Source organism: Leopardus geoffroyi, chromosome X (genome assembly GCF_018350155.1).
Source record: "Leopardus geoffroyi isolate Oge1 chromosome X, O.geoffroyi_Oge1_pat1.0, whole genome shotgun sequence".
Lineage (NCBI taxonomy): Eukaryota > Metazoa > Chordata > Mammalia > Carnivora > Felidae > Leopardus > Leopardus geoffroyi.
The window spans coordinates 58,199,421-58,221,300 of NC_059343.1; the positions used below are offsets into that span (position 1 = coordinate 58,199,421).

The 21,880-nt window shown below is 39.8% G+C and overlaps 1 long non-coding RNA gene across 1 annotated transcript; it reads right to left on the reverse strand.

Moving 5' to 3' along the window:
- Nucleotides 1-951: 951 nt before the first annotated feature.
- LOC123594151 lies at nt 952-21,166 on the reverse strand. Its single transcript, XR_006710693.1, has 3 exons — nt 20,976-21,166; nt 9,364-9,370; nt 952-963 (listed from the first exon to the last, which is right to left on the reverse strand). It is a non-coding gene; the product is annotated as an uncharacterized LOC123594151 (long non-coding RNA).
- Nucleotides 21,167-21,880: the final 714 nt, after the last annotated feature.

The following is a 21,880-nucleotide window of genomic DNA, read 5'->3' on the forward strand; positions in this document are numbered from 1 at the left end:
AATAAACGTTAAAAAAAAAGAAAGAAAAAAAATCATAAAGAAATCCTTAAAGAATGATTATCATCTCTATATAGCTAATATTCCATCGGAAAAAGACACTTCATTACAATTACATTTCTATCCATTTCAGCTTCAAAGCATACTTCCAAAAGCATACTTCCTTCCTATTTAACCTTGCCTTCACAGATATTTTTATTGCAGTTCAATCTAAGTTTCCTCATTCTTGAAGCCAAGCCAGGTCCCAAAACAGACTTAGTTCTCTCAGTGTTTATAAAATCTCATGAATACCACTCTACCAAACTTGTACATAACCCCCAGTACATAACTTGTACATAACCCCTGTTTTTGCTTATGGCCCAGGCCTTAACTGATCCTGTAGGGCCTAAGATTCATATCTATATTTTTCCATATTACCTTTATTTGCTATTTTTCCTTGTTCTTTTCTAGAGAACAAGAAACTAGTCCATAGGGACTACTCACCTAGCTAGACCAGAATGACACAGGTTGTCTCATGAACTGGAATTCTGCCAGCCCAAGAGCTCAATATCCCAGGTCACAAATGATGAAGAGGATTGTACAGGCAATAGCTCTTTTGTGATCTCTTTCCTGATGGCTGCTAGAATGACAAAAAAAAAAAAAAAGAAAGAAATATTACATCTATGAGTAACCATTAACCTCTTTCATATTATTACAGAGTAGAAATCAATGTAATAAGGCCCCAGCATGATCATAAATAATTCTTATGCTGCTATCAACCAACACCAAATACACACTATTAATATAAAAACAGCTCTGCAGCTCCTTGCCAGCTAACCAACTCCCCTCCTCCAGCCCGTTGCTGGCAATTATGCACCTCAGCATCCAATTATTTCAATGTTCTTTCAGTTCATAACAAATGATAGCTAGAACTGAATATGTGCCAGATTATCATCACAGCAGTTAATCTTCTTAAGGTTTTCATAACTGGAGCTCTGATGTTTCCAATTCAGTCTCATTTTTGCTTTATGTTTTCTCTTCCCATATGCTTCTAGCTAAATATCTTACTCGGACATAGACACAATCATATCAAACAGAGTCAGGGCAATTGAGATCAAAACCCTCACACTAAGCAGATCCAACAGTCTCCTAAATACTGTGGGTTTCAGATGGTTCTGGAAAAGAACAGAAAAAGATTATTCCAAAAAATCAATACATTTTTTAACATTTATGCATTATTGAGAGATAGAGAGAGACTGAGCATGAGCAGGGGAGGGGCAGAGAGAGGGGGAGACACAGAATCTGAAGCAGGCTCCAGGCTCCAAGCTGTCAGCACATACCCTGATGCGGGACTTGAACTCACAAACCGTGAGATCATAACCTGAGCCGAAGTCGGACATCCAACAGACTGAGCCACCCAGGCGCCCCAAAATCAATACATTTTTAAAGCTCCACTCTTCAAATTACAAAAAGGCCAAAATTCATCACAGTCTACTAGACACATTCCTATCAAAATTATGATCCATAGTCAATTTCAATTCCAACGGTAGCATTAATAACTTACCAAATATATACCAATTTCCCACTTGTCACAGTCAAAATATTCCAAAGCTGTCAAATTGCTTCCTGGCTACGAATACCAACTCGAAAACTTCTCTAAGATCTAAGGAAAAGAACTTCAAAAAGTTGCCTTCGTATACCATCTAACTAATAAATATTTTAAACAATAATGATCCTAGTTATATTTTAATGTTTATTTATTTTTGACAGAGAGAGAGAGAGAGAGAGAGAGAGAGAGCATGAGTGGGGGAGGAGCAGAGAGAGAGGGAGACACAGAATCTGAAGCAGGCTCCAGGCTCCGAGCTATCAGCACAGAGCCCAACGCGGGGCTCAAAGTCACAGACTGCAAGATCATGACCTGAGCCGAAGTCGGACGCTCAACCGACTGAGCCACCCAGGCGTCCCAACCCTAGTTATATTTTAGATCCAAACTAATCACATAGATTCCAATATTACCTCCTATTATACCCCTAATTGTACCTTATGCTTAAACAAAAACAAATCAAACAAAACTATACACCATTTCCTAAAACCTTCTTGCTTTTGGTCTTGTTCATCCATTGAGCCTCCACCCCCTCTTCTCAACTCTGTGTCCCAAATTCTACTGTTTCCTTTGCAGAGCTCTTAATCAGAGACTGCTCATTTTCCTTTACTCACCACTTCCCATAAGTCAAAATCAGGTTAGCATCTTCCTATGTCTTCTTTATTGGATCCCCAAAGTATGATTTCACCATCTTCCCTCAACAACCCTTCTTTCTTCCAAGTTCCTACTAGTCAATTTTATCACCCTTTCAATGTTAAATGTCAACTTCCAGGTCTCTCTCCCCGCAACCTACATTTACTGAGGACTTTAATACTAACTGCTTTCCTTTCACTTTTTCATCTTGAAAGCCTTCATCATCCCCCCTGGATGATCTAACATCCAAATTTCACAGCTCCTTGACACATTCTATTCTAATTTCTTCATCTCAACCGTTTCAATCATTTGTTTCTGTAGTGATACCTGGAATGATTCTACCCCTAACACCAAACACAAAGTCTACTCTCAGAACTACTTGATTTTCTACCTCTGCTACATCTTATACTCCTTAAATTTACCCTTCAACTTTTTCAAAGCCTTTAATTCATCAGCCCTCTTACCTATTCTTCAAGGCCACCATGTCCCTTTGAACTGCACTTAATTCTCTACGTAGGAAACATTCCAGGGACAGAGAGGCTTCAATAACCAGCACTCTCAATTGTCCTATTCCCTTGATTTTCCATCATACCCATTCTGCCAATCTCACAAACCAACTCAACTATTTATATTTTCCATTCCTATTTACAAATAACAAAGTACTAATGAGTAAAATCCTATACCCCCAACGACCATCAGTTTCCCCACCACACAACTGACATTCCACTGCTGTCAGAATTATCTTTTAAAATATCAATTAGCGGGGGCGCCTGGGTGGCTCAGTCAGTTAAGCGTCAAACTTCGACTCAGGTCATGATCTGGCAGTTCGTCAGTTCGAGCCCCTCATCAGGCTCTGTGTTGACAGCTCAGAGCCTGAAGCCTGCTTTGAATTCTGTGTCTCCCTCTCTCTCTCTGCCCCTCCCCGTCTCATGCACGCGCGCTCTCTCTCTCTCAAAAATAAATACACATTAAAAAATAAAATATCAATTAGGGGTGCCTGGATGGCTCAGTCAGGTAAGTGTCAGACTCTTGAGTTCAGCTCAGGTCATGATCTCACAGTTCACGAGTTTGAGCCCTACTGATAGCAGGGAGCCTGCTTGGGATTCTATCTCCCTTTCTCTCTGTCCCTCCCATGTTTGCTCGCTCTCTCTCGCTCTCTCTCTCAAAATAAATAAAATTATAAAATAAGATATCAATTAGGCAGGACTTCAGGAATGGCAGAGTAAGGGGCTCAGCAAATCCTCTCCACATCAAAAATAATAATGTAACCATAAAAACTCGTCAAAAACAGCCGTTTCAGGACTCTGGAAATAGACAAAAACTAAACAATAAATTGAGAAATGTTCAAAAAAACCTATTGAACCTTGGGCAAGAACAGTGGGAATCTATGGCGTTTTTAGCCTGAGGCTGTTCACATCCCCGAACCAACCCCCTTCCCAACTCCACGGGAGCTGATTTTACAAGGGCAGGGCAAGACAAACCATAAAAACTAACAACTTAGCTGCTAGAGGGGAATTACTTGTTCAGGAATGAGCACAAAAAAGTCCTATGCCCAGGGGTATTGAAAACAATAGCAAACTCCCTAGATCAGGGAAAAACACATCAAGTTACCTGAGGTCACAATATTGGTTGGGGCAAGCCACAGAAGAGCAGGCCTGCCGAAGTTCAGCAGAGAGATCCAGAAAACAAGACAGCACTAGTGGGACTTGATAAGCTCACTCATATCCCTGGTGATCTAGAAGGCTATGCATATGTGCAAGGCTGCACTCAAACTCAGGGTACTGGAGAGGGCCCTAGTTGTCTACATTTCTCTGGCTGAATGTGAAGTCTTGCTTAGGCACAGAAGAGACATGAGAAAGCCCAGCACAAAATAAAAATCAGGGAAGACTTGTAAACTCCTTGAACTTTGAATTTGTGGCCCAATCCACACACAATGCCATCAACAAATAGTGGAAGACAATACTGGTCCAAGGTGTTTAAGGACAACCTCTAAAAAAGCACTGGCCGACCGTTAAGTTACCCTGACCCAGGTAGGACACCTATAAAGCCAGGCTTAAAAATAAAAAGAATTTTTTAAAAACTGAAGAGAAACATCAATGGGCTACACAGTGTGTACATTCTGTGAAAACAGAATCTACAGAATTAGTCCAGGCAAATCATTAAAAAAACAAAACAAAACAAAAAAACAGGAGCACCCGGGTGGCTCAGTCAGGTTAAACAACCAAATTCGGCTCAGGTCATGATCTCACAGTTCATGAGTTAGAGCCCTGAGTTGGGGGGGGCTCTTCGCTGACAGCTCAGAGCCTGGAGCCTGCTTTGGATTCCCTATCTCCCTCTCTGTTTCTCTGCCCCTTCCCCATTTGCACTCTCCCTCTCTCCAAAATAAACATTAAAATAAAATAAAATAAAATAAAATAAAATAAAATAAAATAAAAGCAGTCAGGAAGCCAGAAGGGGAAGCTCTTGTGCCATACCACTCCTTGCAACCCTCTGTAGACCCAACTGGTAAGAAACTTACTTTACTATCCCAGCAGGATGAAGGAAGATTTTCTCCTTGCCCAGCAACAGCCCAGGCAATGAGAATCTATTACAACTCAGCCAATGAAAAGCCACTACACTTCAAATTCCCAGTTTACTCCAATGGATTTTTTGTTTATAACAGCCCTTCCCAACACTCCCCTTTTCTCTAAAAAGGAGCCTTCCTCTCCTTTGTTCTCTGGACTTGCCTATGGCTTTTGCTATAGCTCGTTTGTCCCAAATTGCAATTCCTCTGCTACTCCTGAATAAACCCTCTTTGCTGGTGAAATAACTGGCTATTTTACTTTTAAGATGGACAGTGCATTCATACAATAGACTACTATTCAGACATAAAAAGGAATGAAGTACTGATACCTGCTACAACATGGACAAACCTTGAAAACACTATGCTAAGTGAAAGAAGCCAGGCCAAAAGGCCACATGTGGTATCATTCCATTTATATGAACTGTCCAGAGTGGGCAAATCCATAGACTCTTGGTTGCCAGGGGCTAAGTGGAAGGAGAAGTGGGAAGTGATTGCTAACCAGTACAGACTTTCTTTTTGGCGTGAAACAAATGTTCTGGAACTAGATACTGGCACAGTTGCACAACCTGTGACTATACTACAAAATACTGAGTTATATACTTCAAACTGGTGAATTTTATGGTATGTGAATTCTATCTCAATAAAAAAAAAAACTAATGCTAAATGAAAGCATCCAGATGCAAAAGGCTATATAGTATATGATTCCACTCATGAAATCTCTAGAAAATTCAAGTCAATAGAGACATATAGCAGGTTAGCAGCCACCTGGAGCTAGGGGTGGGAAAGGGGAATGACTGAAAAGGGTACATGAGATCTTGTAGCCTGATAGAAGTATTCTAAAATTGGACTGTAGTCAGGGCGCCTGGGTGGCTCAGTCGGTTGAGCATCCGACTTCAGCCCAGGTCACGATCTTGCGGTTTGTGAATTCGAGCCCTGTGTCAGGCTCTGTGCTTGGAGCCTGCTTCTGATTCTGTGTCTCCCTGTCTCTCTGCTCCTGCCCTGTTCTCTCTCTCTCTCTCTCTCTCTCTCTCTCTCTCTCAAAAATAAACATTAAAACAAAAAAATAAATAAAATTGGATTGTGGTCATTGTTGCACAACTGTGTAAATTTACTAAATTATATTATTTAAATTGAATCATAGAATTGTTTGTTTATTTTAGAGGGAGAGAGTGCGAGCTGGGGAGAGGGCAGAGGGAGAGAGAGAATCTTAAGCAGGCTGCACATTCAGCACCAGAGCCCAAAGCAGAGCTTGATCCCATGACCCTGGGATCATCACCTGATCTGAAATCAAGTTGACGCTCAACCATCTGGGCCACCCAGGCACCCAGAACTGTATACTTTAAATACATGAATTTTCGGCTCAGGTCATGATCTCACGGTCCGTGAGTTCGAGCCCCATGTCGGGCTCTGTGCTGACAGCTCAGAGCCTGGAGCCTGTTTCAGATTCTGTGTCTCCCTCTTTCTCTCTCCTCCCCCACTCATGCTCTGTCTCTCTCTTCTCAAAAATAAATAAACGTTAAAAAAAATTAAATACATGAATTTTGTGTTATGTAAATTATACATCAATAAAGATATTGCTAAAAAAGAAAATACAACTAAGCTAGAGTTCTTTAAAGAAATGGCAGGTCTGGAGCAAGAAATATACATGTAAGCTTTGTTCCAGAAATAGAGCAAATATGGAACCCTAATGAGCAGTGTCAGAGGGATGGATATAGGAGATAACGCTCTGGCAAAATATGGGACAATTTGAGCATTAACAAGAATAATGAATGCAATCAATTGAAACCCATCGAATACATTTTAAAAAATGAGTTCACAATGATAGAGAACAAGCACAATACATTAGATATCACTGAAAATAAGTAACTAGGGCACTAACACTTTATTCTGAAAATTGCCAATCAAGTCCAACATCAATATTCAAGCATTTCTCCTGCCTTCCCTTTACAGGTAATCCATAAACCCTAGTTGGTGAGGGAAAGTTTACTTTCAGAAACTTCTAACTAATGTAGAAGATAGAATTAGGAAATCATCATTTTGAAACTCCCAGTAAAATAATTACTTTTGCCAATGATCATCAATGGACTAAACCATTAGATAAAAGATGGATCAAAAATATCATAATGAAAGAATCAGGTGTCACTTGTTCATTAATAGACATGTGCCTCCAGATATGATTCAAAGTGAATTATGGTGCCTGGGTGGCTCAGTCGGTTGAGCATCCAACTTCGGCTCAGGTCATGATCTGAGCTGTGCTGACAGCTCAGAGCCTGAAGCTTGCTTAGGCTTCCGTGTCTCCCTCACTCTCTGCCCCTCCCCTGCTCACAATCTGTCTGTCTGTCTCTCTGTCTCAAAAATAAATAAACATTTAAAAAATAATTTTTAAAATTTTTTATTTTTTATTTTTTTTAATACGAAATTTATTGTCATATTGGTTTCCATATGACACCCAGCCCTCATCCCAACAGGTGCTCTCCTCAATGCCCATCACCCACTTTCCCCTCCCCCCACCCCCGGTCAACCCTCAGTTTATTCTCAGTTTTTAAGAGTCTCTTATGGTTTGTCTCCTTCCCTCTCTGTGACTTTTTTTCCCCTTCCCCCCCCCCCATGGTCTTCTGTTAAGTTTCTCAGGATCCACATAAGAGTGAAAAAAAAATGTTTTAAGTGAATTACACAGCAACCTCTGTGAAGTATTCTTAACCAAAAAAAAAAAAAAAAAAAGAGTTGAATCTGAATATGATCAAGCCTTTAAAGCTAACATCGATTATAGAAAAATATGGAGTACAGAGGAACAGAGTAAATGACAGCATAAGAAAGAGAAGAGACAAATCCACAATGTGGGATTTTCTCTAGGACAACTGACCCTCTTTATGCAATAAGTCAATGGCTTAAAAGAGAAAAAGTGAGGTGTAGACTGCTCTAGATTAAGAAACTTAAAAAGTAATAATCATTTTGCATCACTGAAACTTTGTATCCCTTGACCAACTTTTCCCGCTTTACCCCCTTCCCCTTCGACTGTGGTGAATATTTCACAAATATATGAAATCACCAAGTTACACACCTTAAATACATACAAGTTTTAATTGTCAATTATACCTTATTTTAGTCTGTCGGGGCCGCTATAACAAAATACCATATATTAAGTGGCTTATAAACAATAAACATTTACGTCTCACAGTTCTAGAGGCAGGAAATTCTAAAGTCAAGGCACTGGTAAATTAAGTGTCTGGTGAAAGCCTGCCTCCTGGTTCATAGCTGACTTTCTTTTTCCTGTGTCCTCACATGGTGGAAGGGGTGAGGGATCTCTCTGGGGTCTCTTTTATAAGAGTACTAATGCCATTCATGAGGGCTCACCCTCATGATCTAATCCCCTCCCAAAAGCCCCACCTGGGATTACCATTACATGGGGGGGGGGGGGGTAGGCTTCAACATATGAATGTGTGGGAGACACAAACATTTAGTCTAGAGCAACCTCAATAAAGTTGGAAAAAAATGAGACAGTGACCCAATGTAATGTATGGGCCAACTGTTAGATAATCTTTTTAAAAATATTTTATTTACTTTTGAGAGAAAGAGAGAGAGAGAGAGAGAGAGAATAGGAGAGAGAACAAGCGGGGTAGGGGCAGAGACAGAGGGAGACACAGAATCCAAAGCTAGACCCCTGGCTCTGAGCTGTCAGCACAGAGCCTGCCATGGGGCTCGAACTCATGAACCGTGAGATCATGACCCGAGCAGAAGTCAGACACTTAATTGACTGAGCCACCCAGGCGCCTCAACTGTTAGATAATCTTTTGAGATAATATGATAATTTTTATAATGAACTAGGGTATTAGAGTCTATTAAGGAATTATTAATTAATTAATTAATTAATTAATATGAATTAATTATTATCATTAATTATTACTAATTTTGTAAGGCAGCATAATGACAGCATGGTTACACCAGAAAATGTCTACATCTGAGACATGCGTATGAAATAAGCAGGGATGAAATAACATAATGTCTGAGATTGGCTTTAAAATACTTCAGCAAATTTTTATTTATTTTTATTTTGTTTGACAATTTTTAACATTTTATTTATTCTCAAGAGATAGAGACAGAATGTGAGAGGGGGAGAGGCAGAGAGAGAGGGACACACAGAATCCGAAGCAGCCTCCAGGCTCCAGCTGATAGCACAGAGCCTGACGTGGGGCTTGAACCCATGAACTGTGAGATCATGACTGAGCCAAAGTCAAACGCTTAACCTACTGAGCCACCCAGGCGCCCCCTTTCAGCAGATTTTTAAAAAGAAAGGAAAGGAAAAAAAAGAGATGGCTGAAACATGATCAGCCAAATCTTGATAATTACTGAATGTGGTTAACATTGTGGTTAACATTTGAGGGTTCACTGTACTATTTGCTTTACTTATGAGCACATTTGAAAATACTTAATAATTTTTTATTTTTAATTTTTTGTAAGGTTTTATTTTTAATTAATCTCTGCACATGTGGGGCTTGACCTCATAACCCTGCGATCAAGAGTCATGCACTCCTCTGACTGAGCCAGCCCCTGAAAATACTTAATAATTTTTTAAATTCACAAATCCGACCATGCAACTTCCAATCATAAAAAACCTTCAGTGGTTCCTCAAGGTTCACAGACATGAAGTTCAAATCTACAACAGGGTCTAGAAAGCCCTCCATAACATGGTCCCCAGCCTCACCACTTACCACGCCCTAAATTACAGCCACTAAACCTATTTCATATCTCCATGCCTCTGCATCTACTGTTTCCTCCATCTTCATTATCACACTTCCTCCCACACCTTTCTGGCCTGAGAACAGTCTTCTGATTCCAACACAAGCCTCCTCCGTGAAGCCTTTCTTGACCTCCAATGTTTAGTCTACTTTGTTTTTTTGAAACTTATTCTCCCATCACAAAATGCCTAGGCTCCTATCTGCAGCCTTTAGAGTCTTTGCTTAGGTTTGAACTCCTGTCCCCAGGACCCCTGTTACTGGAATTCATAGAAGCCTTAGTATCTAGTCCTTCCATGGCTCTCACTGCTCTCTTTCCCACTGACGGACCTCAGAGTCACTATCATAGGGCACAACATTTACGAAGGCACTCACCCTCAGGTCCAAGTGAGTGTAGGATGGGCACTACAGGCATCTCATTTGTCTCTCCCTAGTCCTGGCCTTGGTCCCTCCTCAGACCTTACAGTCCTAGCATTAAAGTCCTTTCTCTTATCTTTTACCACTCTCAGCTCAGTTTCACTCACTTACATCCACCTAACTGCCCTTTAATACGTGGCATGCTGGAAAATGTGCCTGTCTCCATTTGCAAGCTGAAATTTTGCCGTGATTGTGGGCCCTGGTTGGAGTTTAAGAGCAGTGTTGGTATTACACCAGTCACAAAAATGGAAATAGCTTAAAACCTTACTGAAATTAGGCATAAGAACAAGTACCATCAAATTCTAAAAGCTCTTGAAAGCACTCAGCAGATCCCTTCAAATCACCATAAGTATCCATCTACCTTTTCTTCCTCTAATTAAGGCTGCCTTTCTCTCAAGTACTAGTACTTAAGTTAAACTTTAAAAACATATTCAATTTTATGTTAATAACTAATATTACAAAAATATTTTTATTTTTCATTGCTTATGTGTAATGTTTCATTTATGCTGTGGGTTAAGTAGGCTTTTATCTGCTATTCTGGAAACATAAATGCCACTTGTAAATGGTTTCTCTGATAAAATTGCCCCAAACTCCAAATCATTCATTTAAATAAACTTAAAAGATACAATCACAAAAGAATCAAACACTTACCTTTCCAATCATGTACACACTGTATTTTAGGATACCAAATAGATCTAGTCAATAAGGAAAATTCTATACAAAAGAATTCCAGCTAATAGGTGTAGAAGGAATGACAGGACTAGAAAAATCACTGATTTGAATGATGATCATCAATGGATGCTAAAACCAGTAAGAGAAAGACAAATGAGAAACTTTACAATGGAAGAGTCAAGAGGTCACCAATCTGTACTCATCCCTTAACCACATCACTAAAATTGGAGCAACCAGACATTGGAACAGCACATGTGAAGGTTTGGATTCTGAGGAAAAGAGCATAGCATTCTCCAAGAATGCAAAACAGAGTTTAGAATGACTGAGATACAGAGTTTAAGATGGAGAGTTTTGGTAAATGGAACTGAGGCAGGACCAAGATGTAGGGCCTTGCAAGCTACTCCAAGAATTTTGGACTTTCTCTTAATGGGACTAGGAAGTCACTGAAGGGTGTGTTTTAGAAAGCGTTCCCTGGCTCTAGTACAGAGAATGAATTGGGGTAGGAAAGGGAAAGATAGGTAGAAAGGGTAGGTAGATAAAATAGGAAACGGTTGCAATAGTTCAGGTGAGAGGTGATGGTGGGCTGGACTAGGGTTGTGGCAGTATGAATAGAGAGAAGCGTATGGATTCAACGCATATTTAGCAAATGCTCCTGAAAGGGTTTGGTAGTAGAATAACTAGAGGGAGGGTGATATGAAGGTTTCAGGCTTGGGCAACAGAGTCAACAGTGGTGCCATTCACTAAGATAAAAAACACAAGAGGAGGTGGGGCACCTGGGTGGCTCAGTCAGTTAAATGACTTCAGCTCAGCTCATTATCTCGCAGTTCATGAGTTTGAGCCCTGCATTGGGCTCTGTGCTGACAGCTCAGAGCCTAGAGCTTGCTTCAGATTCTGTCTCCCTCTCTCTGCCCCTCCCCTGCTTGCGTGTGCACGCTCTTTCTCTTTCTCTCTAAGAGATAAATAAACATTCAAAAAATGAAAAAAAAAAGTATTCACATATTACCTATATAATTAAAAATAAACAACAAGAAGAACACCCAGAAAAGGCTAAATAAACCAAATGTTATTCTTTTCCCTCCAGGCTCCTTGCAGATAACCACCCATCACCCTTCTCTTCACAGAACACTATCTCAGGTGGACAAGTTATAAGGCAATTGAATAAATTAGGATTTCTTTGCATTATTACATTTCATTCTCTTCCTCCTGAAACTATACTCTGGTCTTTGATGGCAACTTGAAAAATAGTTTCATTAAAAGAAAACTTAGAAGCTCTTTCTTAGGGTAGGTTAATTCTGTACATATATTAAGAGACCCTTAAATAGTGAGAACAAACTGAGGGTTGGGGGTGGGTGGGGGAGAGGGAAAGTGGGTGATGGGCATTGAGGAGGGCACCTGTTGGGATGAGCACTGGGTGTTGTATGGAAACCAATTTGACAATAAATTATATTTGATATTAAAAAAAGAAATTCTGTACATGTATGCTTTCAGATAGCTACTTTTATCCATTACATTTAATTTTACTTTACTTTAAGACAATGACCTTTTCCAATCCTTATTTGTAATTCTGAGGCACCTTTCTATAAGGCACCTTTCCTCCTTTTTAATAAAGTGTGTAAGTATTCGTGACTGATACAGCAGATTTAAAAGGAAGGGCACATTAATAGGAGGCTTTATCAGACAGATTTTTGAAGCCTGAACTAGTTGACCCCTAAAATTCCTTAGATTCAACAAAATTTCTATGATTAAGGTAGAATAGCCTAGGGTCTCTGAAACATTTCTCTTAGCCTCTGGCAACAAAGAGGACACAGACTGAGCCAGGCTGGCCAATTTCCACTCAAGAATAAGTCTGGACTATGTGAAAGACCCCCATTTTACAATAAACAAGCCTTCCTATGATCTTGAAGCACTGACCCTATGAAAAAACTAGTGATTGGATCTTTTTTTTGTATTGTGACAGGTCTGTGTGTTCATACCCTATACACAACAGCAGCTGAAGGGAGATGAATAGCAGCCACCCTTATTGGATGGATTGACTTAAACATGGGAGAAAGTCTCAAGTCAGGCTAAAAAGATTTGAGCTCCACCTTGCCCTTCTTGCTATTTTTATATAGTTACTTGTATAAAGACATTAATGGCATACTAATCAACCTTGCAAATGGTAAACTGGAAAAGATAGCTAGTATACTGGATGACATTTGAGATCCACAATAAGCTTGACAAGCAGGAATAATAGACTAAATTTAACAAGCCAAAAAGAAAGAAATGAAGACTTGTGCTAGGTCCTAAAACAACTGTGCAGGGGCATCTGGGTGGCTCATTCGGTTAAGCATCCGACTTCAGCTCAGGTCATGATCTTGCGGTCTGTGTGTTCGAGCCCCGCGTCCGGCTCTGTGCTGACAGCTCAGAGCTTGGAGCCTGCTTTGGATTCTGTGTCTCCCTCTCTCTCTGCCCCTCCCCCGCTCATGCTGTATCTCTCTCTCCCCCTGTCAAAAATGAATAAACACTAAAAAAAAAATTAAAAAAAAAAACATAACTGTGCAAGTACCAAACGGATGAACAAAGCTGCAGAGTTAAAGTCTTAGAGATTTCAACTAACTATAGGTTCAATATAAGTCAACAGAGTGATTCATGCGGCTGTCAAAACAAAGAAAAAGTGAAGTTAATCTTGGCCTGCATAAGTAGTAGTAGAAGGTCTAGAACACAGAAAGTCATTGACCCACTCCTTTGTACTGATCAGAACATGTACCTGAAATAGTCCATTCCATTCTAGATGTCAACATTTAAAGAGAGATATTAATGAACCGAAGTATGAACAGAACAAAACGGAATAACCAGAATGATGAGTAGACCTTAAAACCCTACCAGGAGAATAATGGTTATAAAGGAACTGCTAATACTTAGCACAGAGAAAGCAAGACTTAGTAGAAGAAACCAATGATCACTGTTTTCATATACAAAGGGTTATCAAATATCAGAGCTGACTGATAGTGGCAGAGACTATCTCTGGAGCAGTATCCTCAAATAATGAAGTGTTCAAGTACAGACCTAGGTAATGACTTGGTAGGGATATTGAGAAGGATCAAAAGCCTAGGATAATTCCTAGGTCTCTCTGCTAACAACAACAAAAGCCCAAAAGCTGTGACACCCCAGTAACAATAAGTATAACCTAGCACCCAGATCTTGGTTTCTAAATATCATTCCTCACTTAAAGGAGCCAGAGCTCCTTAAAGAAATAGCCGATTCCAGGGCTAGGGGCAGGAAAATACAGGATAAGCCTGGAGATATTCTTGTTGTTCCAGAAAGTAAGGAAGTGCTAAAGAATGGTGGGCACATGTCAGTGGACACAGACATCAGCTTAAGGGGCTCCCACTGGCCATATTTAAGCATCAAATTGAACAATGACAGTAAAACACAACCTATGCACTAAATAAGAATCCATGTGTCCATACTGATAATCAATCAATCAATCAATGCACGGTGTAAAGGGAAAGCTCTTCTTTACAGTAGAATACTAACTAATAAATGTAGAACTAGAGATGTATTTTAAAAGTCATCATTGTTGGGGCACCTGAGTAGCTCAGTCGGTTAAGCATCTGATTTCGGCTCAGGTCACAATCTTACGGTTCATTGGTTTGAGCTCCATGTCAGGCCTGCTTTGGATTCTCTGTCTCCCTCTCTGTCTGCCCCTCCCCCACTCACACTCTGTCTCTCTGTCTCTCAAAAATAATAAATAAACATTAAAAAATTAGTTAAAAAATTCTAATGTGCATACCATTTCATACAGCAATACATTTCTAAAAATTTATCCTATGGAAATAATCACAGAGGCACACAGCTATCTGTACAAACAACATAGCAGTATTTGTAATAAACATTAGAATAAACCAAATGCCTATCAGTAGGTTTGGCTAAATAAAATCATGGTTCATGTATACAATGGAACAGTATGCAGATGTTAAAGTGAATTAGTTGGTACAGAATCAGAAAACAAATGGTGGTTACCAGAGGCTGGGAGATGAGGGAAAAGAGGAGATATTGATCAAAGGATACAAACTTTCGGTTATAAGATAATTAAGTTCTGGAAATCTAGTGGACAGCATGGCAAATGTAGTTAATAATGTATTACATACTTGAAATTTGCTAAGAGAGGAGATCTCGGGGCACCTGAGTGGCTCAGTCAGTTAAGCATCTGACTTCGGCTCAGGTCGTGATCTCAGTTTATAAGTTCAAGCCCTGCATCTGGCTCTCTGCTGTCAGCACAGAGACCACTTTGGATCCTCTATTTCCCCCCCTCTCTCTGCCCCTCCTCTACTTGTTCTCTCTCTCTCTCTCTCTCTCTCTCTCTCTCAAAATAAATAAAGAAAAACTTCAGTAATAAAAAAAAAAAGGAGAGTAGATCTCATGTGTTCTTACCACACACAAAAAGGTAACTATGGAAGGTATGTTAATCAATTTGATTGTGGTAATCATTTCACAATGTATACATAAATCAAAACATCACATTGCACCCCTTAAATATATACAATTTTTATTTGTCAAAATAGATAAATAAAAGTATTTTAAAAATTTTTTAATGTTTATTTTTGAGAGAGACAGAGCGTGTGTGGGGTAGGGGCAGAGAGAGAGGGAGACACAGAATCCAAAGGAGGCTCCAGGCTCCGAGCTGTCAGCACAGAGCCTGATATTGGACTTGAACTCACAAACCGTGAGATCACGATGTGAGCCAGTCAGATGCCTAACCGACTAAGCCACCCAGGCACTCCGAAGTAAATCTTTTATAATACATGATACTTTAAAAATAATTAGAGCACGTTTTAGAAAAAAATGGAGGGGTTATGGATCTGAAGGTCAGTAACAAAAGGATTAAGTTAGTGAGAAAGCTAGAACAATCTGAAGTTGAGGACAGAGAATGAAATAATGGAATTTTATATTTTCAGTAGAGTAATTCTTGGAAATGACCAAATCCTGCATCTGCTGGAACAATTTTGCTGCAGGAATAGCATGCAGAAGATGAGCACTAGCTGGTCAGGGACCTGTGAAACTAAAGTGTTGCTTGGCCAATCCAACCACAGAGCACTGTGATTGGCTAGCAGGTGAAGAAGGGCAGGAGTTTGGGTAAAGGGGAGAAAATGAGCCAGATGCCCAAGTCTTCAAAGAATATAAGGAAATAAAAAAGAAGTTAATAAGTGACTACATCAAGAAGAAATAAAAGGTAATACTGCCAGAAGGCAGGAGCCTCAAAGGAGAGACTTTTCATCTGAAGGTAAAGATGATAATGATGTCTTCTGTGAAACCAATAACCATGACCAAGGACTAAAGAAGATTAGTAACTCTGTGATATTGGTGAAGTATTAGAATATGGGCACTCTCATTAAGGTTGGTAAGAAGGCACATAAGAAAAAATTTTCTGGATAACAATGTGGCAGTACTTATCAAATTTGTTAATGTTCCTGCCATCCAATTCAGCAGTTCCAATTCCATAAGTCTATCCTACAAATACATTAACACATACACAAACATACATGTAAGGATGTTCATTGTGGCATTGTTTGTAATAGCAAAATAAAAAAAACTGCAAGCAATGGAAACCTTCATCAGTAAGTAACATCGGTTAAATACATTATGTAAGACTTGCACTGGAGGGCCACAGCAATAAGGGAGGCATACTTTGGGAGGAGAAGCGAGGTTTCAGTTAAAAAAAAAAAAAAAAAGTAGAGAGGCACCTGAGTAGCTCAGTCAGTTAAGCGTGTGATTTCAGCTCAGGTCATGATCTTGCAGTTTGTGAGTTCAAACCCCACGTAGGGCTCCATACTGACAGCTCAGAGCCTGGAGCCAGCTTCTGATTCTGTGTCTCCCTCACTCTCTCTCTGCCCCTCCACCTCTCTCTCTCTTTCTCTCTCTCTCTCTCTCTCTCTCTCAAAAATAAATAAACATTTTAAAAAGTAGAAGGATAATTTGGGGAGGATATCTAGGGTACAGTAGAGTTTGTTTACAATGAAATCAATTTTCCATAAAACACAGTGCAAAGATTGGCAAGAGAGACAACAGTGGGTGGATGAATGGGGGTAAAGGAAGGCATAGAAGGGTAGCAGGAAGCCCAAAAGGGTTCAAAAAAGAGTGAATAAACAGGCAAATGAGCAAAGAGGCTTGCAGGATAAACTGGCTTTCAAGTTAACTGGAGCCTTCAACTTAAAATGCCCTTCCCCCACCCTTGATAGTCCAGAGACCCCTAATCAATCATTAAGTGACAGACCAAAAAGTATCTTTCAATGAGGCTTTCCTTGATACCTTGTGTTAGTTCATGAAATACTTCCCTCAAGTTCCACAGCAACTTATACAACCACTATTACAGGAGTTATCACTTCTGATTAGGATACTTAACATGAGATTTATGGATGGGCAGCAAGGAGAGCGCCCACGTGTCCCTTCAAGCTTCATAAAAAATTCTGTGTATCTCTGGGCATTTTTTCAGCAGGAGGGGAAAGTCTACAGTTTGTTTTTTAAAGATTTTTTCTTTCTTTTTTTTTTAAGTTATCTCTGTCCCCAACGTGGGCCTCAAACTCATGCCCCTGAGATCAAGAGTTGCATGCTCTACTGACTGAGCCAGCCAGGCATCCCTTAAAGCCCACAGTTTTTAATCAAATTCTTAAAGAATTACTGTAATGTAACTTATTCATCAAACATTTATTGAGCAATCTAATATATGCCAGGCACTATACATACACAGATGAAACAAAAAGGTACCTATATTTGAAAAGTTTACAGATAAGAAAGAGAAAGAAGTAAGCAAAGAATTACAAAACAGTATAAAACATAAAAGAAGCCTAAACAAAAAGAGACACATACCATTAATGAAGACCTACATAAATGGAGGGATATACCATGTTTCTAGTTGGGAAAACTCAATAATGTGAAGACATCTACTCTCCCCAAACTAGGCTGAAAGTTCAGTGTAATCTCAACTAAAATCTCAACAAGATGTTTTGTGGAATTTATTGACTGATACTAAAAATTCTTGTGGAGGAAAAATGAGCTAGATTAGAGAAGAAATGTTTTAAATACAACAAGGAAAACCTTGCCCTATCACATATCAAAATATATAATAAAGCCACAGTAGTTGTTTTAATATTGATATGACATTGATATTGGTGTAAGTACAAACAAATACATCAGTGAAACAAAATAGATGTTCAGAAACAGACTCGTGTGTATAAGGGAATTTGGTACGTGACAAAGGTGGTATTTCAAATCACTGGAGGAAGTCAATAAACAGTATTGGGACAATCAGCTATTTTTTTGGAAAAAAGCTATAGCAATATCTCACGCTATTCACAAAAACAAATTCTAGACAGTTTTTTTCTCTGCACTGTTCCAATTTTAGTATACGTGCTGCTGAAGTTTAAATAATAAAACCTAAAAAACCAACTCAGGAACAACCTGTGTTGGACGAAGATTTCTTAGATATGAAACAAAAGCGTGAATCATAAAAGAAAACATTAATAAACTGAACTGCATCAAAATTATGAACATCTGCTCTTCAAAAGACACTGGTAAGAGAACGAAAAGACATGCTACAGATGGAGAGAAAATATTTGCAAACCACACATCTGATAAAGGATTTGTACCCAGAATATATAAGGATTCTAAAAACTCACGGGGCACCTGAGTGCGGTTAGTGGATTCAAGCCCTGCATGGGGCTCTGTGCTGACAGCTCAGAGTCTGGAGCCCACTTCGGATTCTGTGTTCTCCCTCTCTCTCTCCCCCTCCCCCACTCACGCTCTCTCTCTCTCTCTCAAAAATAAACATTAAAAAAAAGAATTCTAAAAACTCAGTAATAACAAACCAAATTATCCAATTTTTTAAGTGGGCAAAAGATTTGAGCACACTATACCAAAGATGCTCAACATCACTAGTCACTAGGAAAATTTAAATTTTATTTTTTTTAATGTTTCTTTATTTATTTTGAAAGAGAGAGTGTGCGTGTGTGCGCGTGAGCGGGGGAGGGGCAGTGAGGGAGGGAGACAGAGAATCCGAAGCAGTCCCTGAGCCGCCAGCACACATACAAGGTTAGAAAAGTAGGAAAGTGGCGCCTGGGTGGCTCAGTCGGTTGAGCATCCGACTTCGGCTCAGGTCATGATCTCAAGGTTCGTGAGTTCGAGCCCCGCGTCCGGCTCTGTGCTGACAGCCTGGAGCCTGCTTCCGATTCTGTGTCTCCCTCTCTCTCTGCCCCTCCCCAGCTCGCATTCTCTCTCTCTCAAAAATAAATAAACATCAAAAGCAAATTTTTTAAAGGAGGAAGAAATGGATGAGAAGAAAATATAAGTGAGTATGTTTAAACCCTTGGAGTAGTGACAGCCTCCTGAAACAAGACAATAAAAGGAAAAGCCATAAAGGAAAAGAATAATATATTTGACTATATCAAAATTTTAGGTTTCTATTCTTTTTTTAAATGTTTTATTTACTTTTGAGACACAGTGTGAGTGAGGGAGGGGCGGGGGGGGGGGATAGAGGATCCCAAGTGGGCTCTGAACTGACAGCAGCGAGCCCATATTGGGGCTTGAATTCATGAACCCTGAGGCCATGACCTGAGGCGAAATTGGAAGCTCAACTGATGAGCCACCCAAGCACCCCTTAAGTTTCTATTTTAATGACACTGTAAATAAATATAAATGAAAAGGCATATTAGAAGAAAATAATTTCAGGGCACCTGGTTGGCTCAGTTGGTTAAGAATCCGACTTTGGGGGCCGCCTGGGTGGCGCAGTCGGTTAAGCGTCCGACTTCAGCCAGGTCACGATCTCGCGGTCCGTGAGTTCGAGCCCCGCATCAGGCTCTGGGCTGATGGCTCAGAGCCTGGAGCCTGTTTCCGATTCTGTGTCTCCTTCTCTCTCTGCCCCTCCCCCGTTCATGCTCTGTCTCTCTCTGTCCCAAAAATAAATAAACGTTGAAAAAAAAAATTAAAAAAAAAAAAAAAAAAGAATCCGACTTTGGCTCAGGTCATGAACTTGTGGTTCATGAGTTCGAGCCCGGCTTCAGGCTCTGTGCTGACAGCTCAGAGCCTGGAACCTGCTGTGTGATTCTGTGTCTCCTTCTCTCTCTGTTTCTCCTCCACTCACATTGTTTCTCTCTCAAAAATAAAGACTAAAAAAATGTTTTTAGTAATAAAATAAAGAAGAAAATATTTGTAACATATATAGACAATGGATAATTAACATTCATATAAAGAACACCTACACATCAATAAGAAAAAACAACCCAATAGAAACATGAGAAAAATATATAACAAGCAACCAATAAGAGGAAATGCAAATTCTAATAAACACAGGAAAGGAGGCTACATAAATTGACTAGCAATCAGAGAATTATGAATTAAAACATCGCTTTTTGCCTAACAGATCAACAAAAGTTTAAGAAGATCAATAGCGAGGGGCACCTGGACGGCTCAGTCAGGTTAAGCATCCAGCATCTGACTTTGGCTCAGGTCATGATCTTGGGATTCGTGAGTTTGAGCCCCACATCTGACAGCTCAGAGCCTGGAGCCTGCTTCAGATTCTGTCTCCCTCCTTCTCCCCACCCCCTCCACTTACGCTCTGTCTCTGTCTCTTTCTCTCAAATATAAATAAACATTAAAAAATTAAAAAAAAAAGAAGATTGATAGTATTGGCAGGGGTCTATAGAAATAGGCGCTCCCACATACTGTTGTTAGTAATTTGGCCTTAAAAAAAACAAAGAAGTATTTGGCCTTTGGTGAGCAATTTTGTATTACCTTAAAATGTAAAATGTGTGTACCCTTCAACCCAGGAATTCTATTCTTCATTTACCCATCCTAGAGAAACACTTGTGTGCTTTTTGGGAAAAAACCAAAAACCCAGAAACTACCCTTCAGGATTCTCAAGCTATATGCAGTCAAGGACCAGGGTTTTGGGGTGGGGTTGCCTTGTTTGTTTGTTTTTTGTAAATTTCCAAGTGAAAAAGGAATTACTAGAAGAGTGACCATGTGCTCAGATGTCACAGCAACATTAAATTGACACAAATGTTTTATTTATTTATTTATTTATTTATTTATTTATTTAATTTTAGAGAGAAAGAGAAAGTGAAAGCAGGGGAGAGGGGCAGAGGGAAAGAGAGAGAATCTCAAGCATGTTCCATGCTCAGCACAGAGCCCAACGTGGGGCTCAATTCCATTACGCTGGGATTAGGACCTGAGCCGAAATCGAGAGTCAGATGCTCTACCAACTGAGTCACCCAGGTACCCCACTACAAATGTTTTAAATGCTTACTTTCAACTTCTGTACTTACCTCATTGTTCATGACCGGCACCAGTCCCTGGAATACAGTTTGAGTGGCACTGATCTAAATGTCCAGCAAAAGGGAAAAACGAATTGCTATATGACCCAGCAATTCCACTTCTGTATATATACCCAAAAGAATTAGAAGCAAGGACTTGAAAGGATATCTGTACACCCATGTTCAAAGCAGCATTGTTCACAACAGCCAAAAGGTAGAAGAAGCAACCCAAGTGTTCATTGATGGATAGTCAGATAAACAAAACAGGGTATATAAATACAATGGAATATCATTCAACCTTATAAAGGAAGAAAATTCTGGCACATGGTACAACATGGATAAACCTTGAAGACATTACGCTAATTGAAATAAGCCAGTCACAATAAAACAAATTCTATGTGATTCCACTAGAGGTGCTTAGAATAGTCAAATTTATAGAGGCAGAAAGTACAATGGTGGTTTCCAGCAGCTGGAGAGAGGAGGTAGTAGGAGTTATTATTTAATAGGTAAGGAATTTCATTTTGGGAAGATGAAAAAAAAGTTCTGCAGATGGATGGTGGTAATGATTGCACCACAATGTGGATGTATTTAATGTTACTGAACTGCATACTTAAAAATTCTTAAAATGGGTGCACCTGGGTGGCACAGTCGATTAAGTGTCCCACTGTTAACACCAGCTCAGGTTGTGATCTCCTGGTTGTGAGATCGAGCCCTGTGTCAGGCTCCATGTTGAGCATGGAGCCTGCTTAGGATTCTCTCTCTCCCTCTCTCTGCCCATCCCCTGCTTGTGCTCTGTCTCTCTCTCTCTCTCAAAAGTAAATAAACATTAAAAAATTAAATAATAAGCATATATGTGTGGGGATTTCTTAGTTTATTTACTTACTTTGAGACAGAGCACATGCACACAAGCAGGGGAGGGACAGAGAGAGAGGGAAAGAGAATTCTACGCTAACAGCACAGGGCTTGAACTCACCAACCATGAGATCATGACCTGAGC